At 42.2% G+C, this 8,852-nt stretch overlaps 2 pseudogenes; one reads left to right on the top strand and one right to left on the bottom strand.

Annotated features, from left to right (window-relative positions):
* Window positions 1-5,153, bottom strand: part of LOC102810675 — a 17,568-nt pseudogene extending 12,415 nt beyond the window's left edge.
* A 1,887-nt stretch (window positions 5,154-7,040) lies between these two features.
* On the top strand, window positions 7,041-7,580 carry LOC102842807 (annotated as a pseudogene).
* The last annotated feature ends 1,272 nt before the right edge of the window (window positions 7,581-8,852 follow it).

The raw sequence follows: 8,852 nt of genomic DNA, 5'->3' as shown, positions 1-8,852 counted from the left end.
AAACACTGTTAACTGATGATGTATGGAGGGGATTATAATCAATGTAATGAAACAAGTCATATGAATGGTTGAATGTGAAACTGATGATGTACCCTGTAAACTTTCACTCAATCCACAATAAAAACCTTAAAAAAAAAAAAAAAAGTTAAGGTAGAAATAGACTGTTGTATCCTGAAATCTCTTATCTGAGACGGTGCTTATGGGTGGCCAAAGTGACGTAGATTCCCAGGCAAGAATGGGATTTCAGTCTTACTAATATGAGCTCAAATTTCTGACAATCTGTGATTTTAGAAAGAGTAGTATCTCAGTAAGAAAGCAGGAGCCAAGGAAACGGTTTGTTACAAAGTGTAGTCACAGTATGTCTTTAAGGGAAATACTGTGCTCTGTTAACTCTGCAGCTAGCTTGTGAGTAACCACACCAGTTTCACTTTCTTAAACAAACAAAAATCAATACCCATTGCTACTGAGTAGATTCTGACTCATGACTCCCCCCATGTTAGAGAGAACTGGTCCCCAAAACATCAAGGCCATTGTCCCTTCAGGATGCATGCATGTACTATTCCAAGTTAGAGAACCGCTCCATAGAGCTAATATATCTGTTGTTGAAAATATACACAGCAAAACATACGTCAATTCAACCACTTCTGCATATCCCGTATATTGACACTGATTACATTCATTATCAATTTGCTTTTCTAAAGTTGCTCCTCCCTAATTAATAGCATGAATTCACTGCTCCCTAAAGTCCCTATCTAATGTTTTGAGTTGCTCTTGTCAATTTAATTCCAGATAGATTGTTAGTAAAAGAACATTAATGTTTAAGGCAAACATTTTATTAGGTAAGGTGAACTCTTGTTTAGTTTTAAAATGAAAAGTCTTAAGTCCACAAAAAGATAAAATTCTGCTCTGCATTTCCCTACTTTTGCTCGGGATTTTTATGGCTTCTTGAATCTGAACGTTTAGTAGCGGTAATTGGATACCCTCCAGTTCTCATCTCAGGGCAAAGGAAACAGTTGTTCATAGAGGCGATTAGTCACACATTTGATATTCTCTTCCTGTTCTTGACTCTCTTTCTTCTGTTTCAGGCAGAGAGAGACCAATCATTGTGTCTTGGATGACTGCTTGCAAACTTTTAAGATCGTAGATACTACACATTGAATTAGAACACTGAATCAATTAAACCGCAGGTTCCATGAATCCATGACTCTAAAATCTCCAAACTTTTTGATATTCCCTCATAGAATGTTGTCAGTTCAACTTTTTACAGGTGTATAAGTTTTTGACAGGAATTACAATAATCAGCTGTGAAACTCTACTCTCACTCCATTGCCATTAACGCTCCATCCCTTTTTCCTCTACTGATAAACTCTGTTCTCTCACATTTGCCTTTTCTTGTCCTGGACTGTCGAGACTACACTGACCAAGACAAGCAGGAAAGTTTATGTCCGGTGCCACTCACCACAAGTTTACTGCCCCACAGCGGAGTACACAAACCAAGTGTAAATTGCTATAATTTGATGAACTTGACCTATACTTATGGATGCAATAGCTCAAAATACCAACCGAGAGGGAAGGAGTCTTCACATTAAGGATCAAGCCTATCCCCTCAGGATATAGGGTTGATAGGAATGGGCAATTTAGATATTAGCTACCTAAAATGGGTGGGAGTTGGAGGGCTATAAAGGAACAAAGTGACTGACTTACAAGTTTTCAAGATGGAGTTGAAAGGCAAGAAGTGACTGGCTTACAAGCTTTCAAGAGGGAACCTAGATCCAGGGGGCCTGGAGGAAGGTAGAATCTCCAGTGAGTAGTATTCAATCTGACTAGCCGGGGTTGATGCAATGAAACGCAGATGGGTCTCTTGTGATACAATAGTGAATAATTGTTATCAGGACTGATTGTGAGGGTTGGAAATATAAAGGTAGACGTTTTATAGCAAGGAGGGGAGTGATTAACTTTTCAGTCTAGGAGCGGAGGTCCCTAGGACCATCAAGGGAGAAGAGCAGAGAGTGGGACCCTACCCAGAGAAGCAGTGATGCCTGAAATGGAGCCAGAGATGATGACGTGGAGCGATGGAGCAACTGGAGACTTTGGATCCAAAGAGGGAGAGCGACTGTGTGCTGAAGACCTGGGGGGTACGGGGGAAGGATTGCATGGAGGGGATTGTAACCATGGCAATGAGACGATATACAATAGAATGAATGTAAAACCAATGTTCTCCCATGTAAACTATCACATAATTCACAATAAAACATTAAAAAAAAAAAAGATGGAGTTGACTTTCAGAGTCTGCAGGGGAAGGTAGAATCCCCATTAAATAGACACGTTTTTATCTTGTCTAGACGGGTCTGGTGATTTATGGACAGAGAAAGGCTGTGTGCTGGCAGCCAGGAGGCAGGCTTGCAGACTGTGCCCTTTCGTTGTTTAAATGATTATATATTTTGGAGTGTTTTCATGTGCATCAAAAATAATCAATCAAGCAAACAAACATAGGGAGTAGAAGCAAATACTGTTGAGTGATGATGCATTGAAGGGGTTGTAATCATTGCAATGAAATGAAAATATGATAGGATGAGTGCAAAACTGATGTTCTCCCAAGTAATCTATCACTGAATTCACAATAAAAGCTTAATAACAAAACAAAACAAAACCCAGCAAAAACAAAACAAAAAACCATTGTGAGTGAAGTGTTTCAGGAGTGAATTTTGGAAATACCAGGGACCCAGCTTTGCATAAATTATTTGGGTTCTAAAGGCACGATATAAGGAGCTCTGGTAGTGTAGTGGTTATGAATTGGGCTGCTAACCTCAAGGTCAGCAGTTTGAAACTACCAGCTGTTCTGTGGGAGAAAGAGGAGGCTTTTTGCTCTCATAAAGATTTGTTGTTGTTAAGTGCCATCAAGTCGATTCCGATCCATAGCGACTCTGTATAGGGTTTTCAAGGAACAGATGGTGAGCAGCTTCAGAAACCCTGTACAGGGTCAATGTGAGTCAGAACCACCACCACCAAAGGCATGATATGGGCATATTTGGGGAATATAATGGAGGTTAAAAGATATTGCTGGAGCCCTGGGGTGGCGCTGTGGGTCAATGCGCCAGACTACAAAGCCGTTTGAACTGCAAGGTTGGCGGTTCAAGCTCACCAGCTGCTCCATGAAAACACTAGACAGGGTCATTGTGGGTCGGAATTGACTTAACGGCACTTAACAAGCTCACCAGCCACTCCTCGGAAATCCTATGGGTAGGAACCGACTCTACGGCACTTAACAGCAACATAGGTTAGCCCGAGGGTTTATACAGGGTTTTACTTGGGTCTCTTGGGGAAAATGGACCCTGGATGGTCTCCCATTGCGTGAGTTGATGAAGGACTTCTTTGGTTTCATGACTTGCATGAGGGATGGAGACTAAAGTGGGGGTCTCACAGATGAGTCATTGGGGATGAGTGCAGATAAAGGACAAAGGGGAAAAACACTGAGCAAACCACAAACCCCTCCTTCCCACCGCACCCCCAGTTGCTGAGGCACTTGGGCTTTCCTGAGCAACGCGTCAGCGATCCTGGAAACCTGCCCTTCCTCACCAGCCCACATACATTAACAAGACCCCTGGAGGGAGGAGAGAGAACATTTTAATTTAATTTATAAATATGATGTGAATAGCCTCTCCCACCCATCAGAAGGGAGTCTAAGGGTCACCCTGGGGGAGGACCAGCACCCTGGAGGTTAAGGCCCCCAGATAGGGAGGGAGTAATGGAGGACCGGTGTTGAAGGGGTGCTTCTTGGAATTACATCAAGCTGGTCCTGGGCTCAGCAGCTAGTAGCAGAACCTGCAGAGAGAAAGGTGTCCAGCCCTCACTCACAGTGTCAAATTGCTCAATAAACAAGATAAGCACTAGCTGACTTGTGTTTACTTACTAATCTCTAATGAACAATTTCCCATTTTTTCACTGCATCACAGATTCTGTTCTAGGTATGGCTGGCAGCTGTCTTTAGCCCACACACCAGCACTTCCCTATGATTAGAGCCTCTTGTTTAAATTTCCAGTCCCTGACAGGGATGGAGAACCCAATCAGCAAGGTAAGCACAGATTAACTTGTGCTTACTTACTAACCTGTAATTAGCAATACACCCCTGCTCACACTGCCACTCCTACATAGGCATATGGTCCTTACTGCCTACTAGCAAAGAATGGGGCTGCTTGCTTGAGTCCTCTTACCTGGAGTAATGAGTGGATTGGCTTTCACAGATAAAGAGCTAGAGGAGGAAAATATCACATTAGATTATCATCTGGATCTTTTGTCCTGTCCCCAAGACTCCTGTTTCTCCAGGCCCCAATAAGACCCTTGTTAGTCTCCATCGTCATTTCAGACAATCTAAAGGTCTGGGGGCCCTTCCAGTTGATTATCTGTAAATAACAAATCACACTGCTAACAACTAGGGAGCTGTCCTGTTTCTCTAAGATTTTGGATTTTTAGCCCCACAAAATACGATTGTCAGTGAGGTGAGCAGAAGAGATGCCCCATCTTACTTGGGATTTTCACAGCACTTGCATTTAAATTTGCTACCTGTGGGAGGAAAACATGGATGTATCTGGGTCCAAGGCCTCTGGCCGTGCCCTTCATCCCCTGGACTTTGATAGCCACTCACTCACTCAAAGCAAAGATGATTCCTGCGATGCACAGGAGCCCAGCACAGATCATCCCAGCAAGTTGGAGGCGTTCCCAGTCTGGGGAAGGAAAGAGTATTAGCTCATACCTCAATTTATCCGTACCTTGTTTGGCAGAGGATGGTCAAGATAGGCAGGGTAGGAGCTGGTGGGGTATAGTTCTTACCATAGTAGAAGGGACTATCTTTGTCTGTAGGAGAAAAGACAAAAAGAATGAGAACCAGGAGATAAGATGTGGGGGTCTTAAGAGAGAAAAATGAAGTGGTAGAATGAGCAGTACAATTTGGGGCCTAACTCACCAATGCTGTCATTGGCTTCCAAGACAGGCAGCCCTGTGTGGAGAGAGGCAAAGAACTGGATGATCAATTCCTTACAGATCTCACAGTAAGTCAGTCAGCGGGACCTCCAGTACCAGAGAAACCAGGACAAGCAGCCTCATCTAGGGCCACCTAGGAGTCTGTTTCCTTCCTCACGTCTACCCCAGCCCCCCATAGTGCCTCTATTTTACCTCCCATAATGACATGTGGATACCCTACTTATAGCCCTTCTTCCTATGGTTTCTTGAGCTCCTTGCTGTTCATCCCAGTATTCTGAATAAAATGGTTCCTAGGTATATTTTTATACTTCCCTAAAGTGTAGTGTTTACAAATTGGGCTGCAAACTGCAAGGTCAGTAGTTCGAAACTACCAGCTGTTCTGCAGGAGAAAGATGAGGCTTTCTGCTCCCGTAAAGATTTACAGCCTCGGAAACCCTATACAGGGTCGCTATGAGTCGGAACCGACTCCATGGCACATAACAACAACAACAAAGTTTCTTATACCAAACCCCCAAACAAAACCCATTGCCAATGAATGGATTTAGACTCATAGAGACCATGAAGGACAGAGCAGAACTGCCCAGTAGGATTTCCAGGTTTGTGGGATAAGCGGTGGACTGAGAACCAGAAGGTCAGCGATTCAAACCAACCAGTCTCTCTGTGGGAGAAAAAGGCTTGTTGCCATCAAGATTTACAGCCTCATGTGAGTTGCTGGACCTGGGGACTCAGGACCAGTCTCAGGAGACACTATGATCTATTGACATAATATAATCCACAAAGATTACATCCACATCCTACACTGATGAATAACACCTGGGATCTTGAAAGCTTACGAGCTGTTGTCTAAGATGCAGCTATTGGTCTCTCCATGTAATAAATAATAAGAATTGAGGAGGCTTGGAATCAATTAGTCCAATGGACTAATGGAACGTGTGAATGTCTGTCTCCACGACTCGGAGACAGGAAGAACTAAACGGTGCCTTGCTACCAATACCAACAACCCTGAAAGGGATCATATTAGAGGATCCGGGATAGACTAGGAGTAAATATAGAGCAAAACTCAAAGTTATTTTTAAAAGAAAGAGACTGAGACTATGACCCTCAACCATCCTTCAAGTCTGGAAAGAAACTGACCTCATGGTCTAATTTTCAGTGAAGCAGTAGATAGGTATATGGTGGGATAACAACACTAGTGTGGTCAGCTCACCATGAAATGGTCAATCATTCAGAATCAAAAGGGCAATCTGCCCATAAGGACAAAGTTGGGAAGGGATGGGAAGGTGAGTAGAAACCAAATAGAAACTAAAGGGAGGAAGCAGGATAACTATTGTTCCATGGAGGGGATTGCAATCGGTTTGATGAAACAAAGTATATGATTTGTTGAATGTAAAACTGATGATCTTGTCTGTAAATCCTTGATAAATTCACAAAACCTAAAGTGAATAGCAGTAAATACTGTTAACTGATGGTACATGGAAGGAATTGCAATCATTGTAATGAAGCAAAGCACATGATTTGTTGAATGTGAAACTGATGATTTGCTCTTGTAAACCTTCACTCAATTCATACTAAAAAGTTAAAAGAAAAGAAAAGAAAGAACACCATAAAGGAAGAAAGCAACAGGTCATTAGGACAAGAAAGATGGAAAAGACCAAAATGGATGTATGTCAGAAGAAACTCTGAAACTTGCTCTTTAATGTAAAGACGCTAAAAAAGCGAATGAAAAAATGAGGAAGGAAAAGAGCTGCACAGAAAATTTCAAAGGGCAGCTTGAGAAAACAAAGTCAAATATTATAATGAAATGTGCAAAGAGCTGGAGTTAGTAAACCAAAAGAAAACACATTCAGCATTTCTTAAGCTGAAAAAATGGAAGCAAAAAACCCCAAGTCTCAACTTTCAATATTGAGGGATTGTCTAGACAAAATACTGGATGATGAAGACGCATCAAAAAGGATGAGAGGATCGACGCTGTTGCCTTTGATTAGCCTTGGTCCTCACAGCTCCACAAAGAAACAGGATCTTGATAAACTCTTGATAAACCAAAGTCCCAAACTCAACAGATTATGAACCAGTTTGGCCCCTCAGCCCTCATCAACCTCTCCAATTTCTCATCCATAAAACTGAAACCCGCGAGCACCCCTCCACAAGGCTCCATGGCCAATAGCCCTGCAGTAGTAAACATACCAGGCCCTCCGGGCACAGGACAGTGACTCAGCCCTGAAAACAACCACGTCTTGACAAAGAAGAAATTGCAAGACTTAGTAAGAGAAGTGGAGCCCCGTGAGAAGTTGGATGACGATGTGGAGGAGTTACTGCTGCAGATTGTTGACGATTTTATCAAGAGTGTGGTGTCAGCAGCCTGCCAGCTTGCCAGGCATCGCAAATCCTGCACCCTGGAGGCGAAAGGTGTCCAGATCTAGAGTGCCAGTGGAACATGTGGATCCCAGGATTTGCTTGTGAAGAAATAAATCCAACCCTACAAATAAGCTTGCACTGTAGAAGCTCACCAAAAGAGAATGGTATTGATCCAAAAAACAAGCAAAAAAGAACACATGGAAAGGTCAGGGAATGGACATCAATGCCTTTGGAGCTACATGAGCTGAGCCTCAGCCATCTCATCCACAGCATTTTTTTGAATGCCTTACAGAGAAGCATATATATATTTTTATTAATAGTGCAATAATATCTATAACAACTGAAAGGATCTTTCAAAAGAATAAATCCTCCTACCCTGACTTAGTGGTTACGAATCGGGCTGCGAACCTTAAGGTCAGCAGTTCGAAACTACCAGCTGCTCCGCGGGAGAAAGATGAGGCTTTCTACTCCCGTAAGGATTTACACCCTCGGAAACCCTGTACAGGGTCGCTATGGGTCGGAACCGACTCGAAGGCACTTAACATAACATAACATAACCCTGACATCTAGTCTTTCTTCCCGCTGTCTCAGAGAGGAGCAGTGTATGTTCTAGAGAAGATTTATTTTTGGTTTATTATATAAGTGACTGAATATGGGATAAAGCATTATGATCTTGTTTGGTGAAACAGTATTAGCAAGATATGTAGAGGATTTTGTTTCCTTCTCCCCTTGCCTTTTCCTGTACTTTGTAACATCAGTGAATATGACTTTCATTTGCTTTTACAGAAAAAAAACGTTATTGATTGAGAGATTTAAAAAAAGAGGATAGAAGGAATGCACAGTCACTGTACCAAAAAGAAATGATGGATGTTCAACCATTTCAAAAGATAACGTATGATCAAGAGCCAATGGTACTGAAGGAAGAAGTCCCAGGTGCACTGAAGCTGTTGGCCAAGAACCAAGCTCCAGGAATTAATGGAATACAAATTTAAATCTTTCAACAAACTGATGCAACACTGGAGACACTCACTCATCTATGCCAAGAAATGTGGAATACAGCTACTTGGGCGACATATTTGTGGTCAATGGAATGCAGAAATCATTGGACAGTATCATTAATATCACATGCAAGTAAAGTTTTGCTAAAGATAAATTTTTAAATGACTGCAAGAGTACAATGACAGGGAACAGCCACGTGTTCAAGCCAGATTCAGACGAGAACACAGAAAAAGACATATCATTGCTGACATCAAATAGATCTCGGGTGAAAGCAGAAAGTACCAGAAAAAAGATGCTTACCTGTGCTTTATTGACTATGCAAAGGCTTTCATGACAAGCTATGGACAACATTTTGGAGAACGAGTATTCTGGAATCTGTACATAGACCAAGAGACAGTCATTTGAACAGAACAAGTGGATATTGCATGGTTTAAAATCAGGAAAGGTGTGCACCAGGGTTGTGTTCTTTCACCATACTTATTCAATCTGTATGCTGAGCAAATAATCTGAGAAGCTGGATT

The sequence above is a fragment of the Chrysochloris asiatica genome, unplaced genomic scaffold (assembly GCF_000296735.1).
Source record: "Chrysochloris asiatica unplaced genomic scaffold, ChrAsi1.0 scaffold00020, whole genome shotgun sequence".
In the NCBI taxonomy this organism is placed as follows: Eukaryota; Metazoa; Chordata; class Mammalia; order Afrosoricida; family Chrysochloridae; genus Chrysochloris; species Chrysochloris asiatica.
The sequence above is the reverse complement of the archived record's forward strand: the minus strand, read 5'-3'. Positions and strand labels throughout refer to the sequence as shown.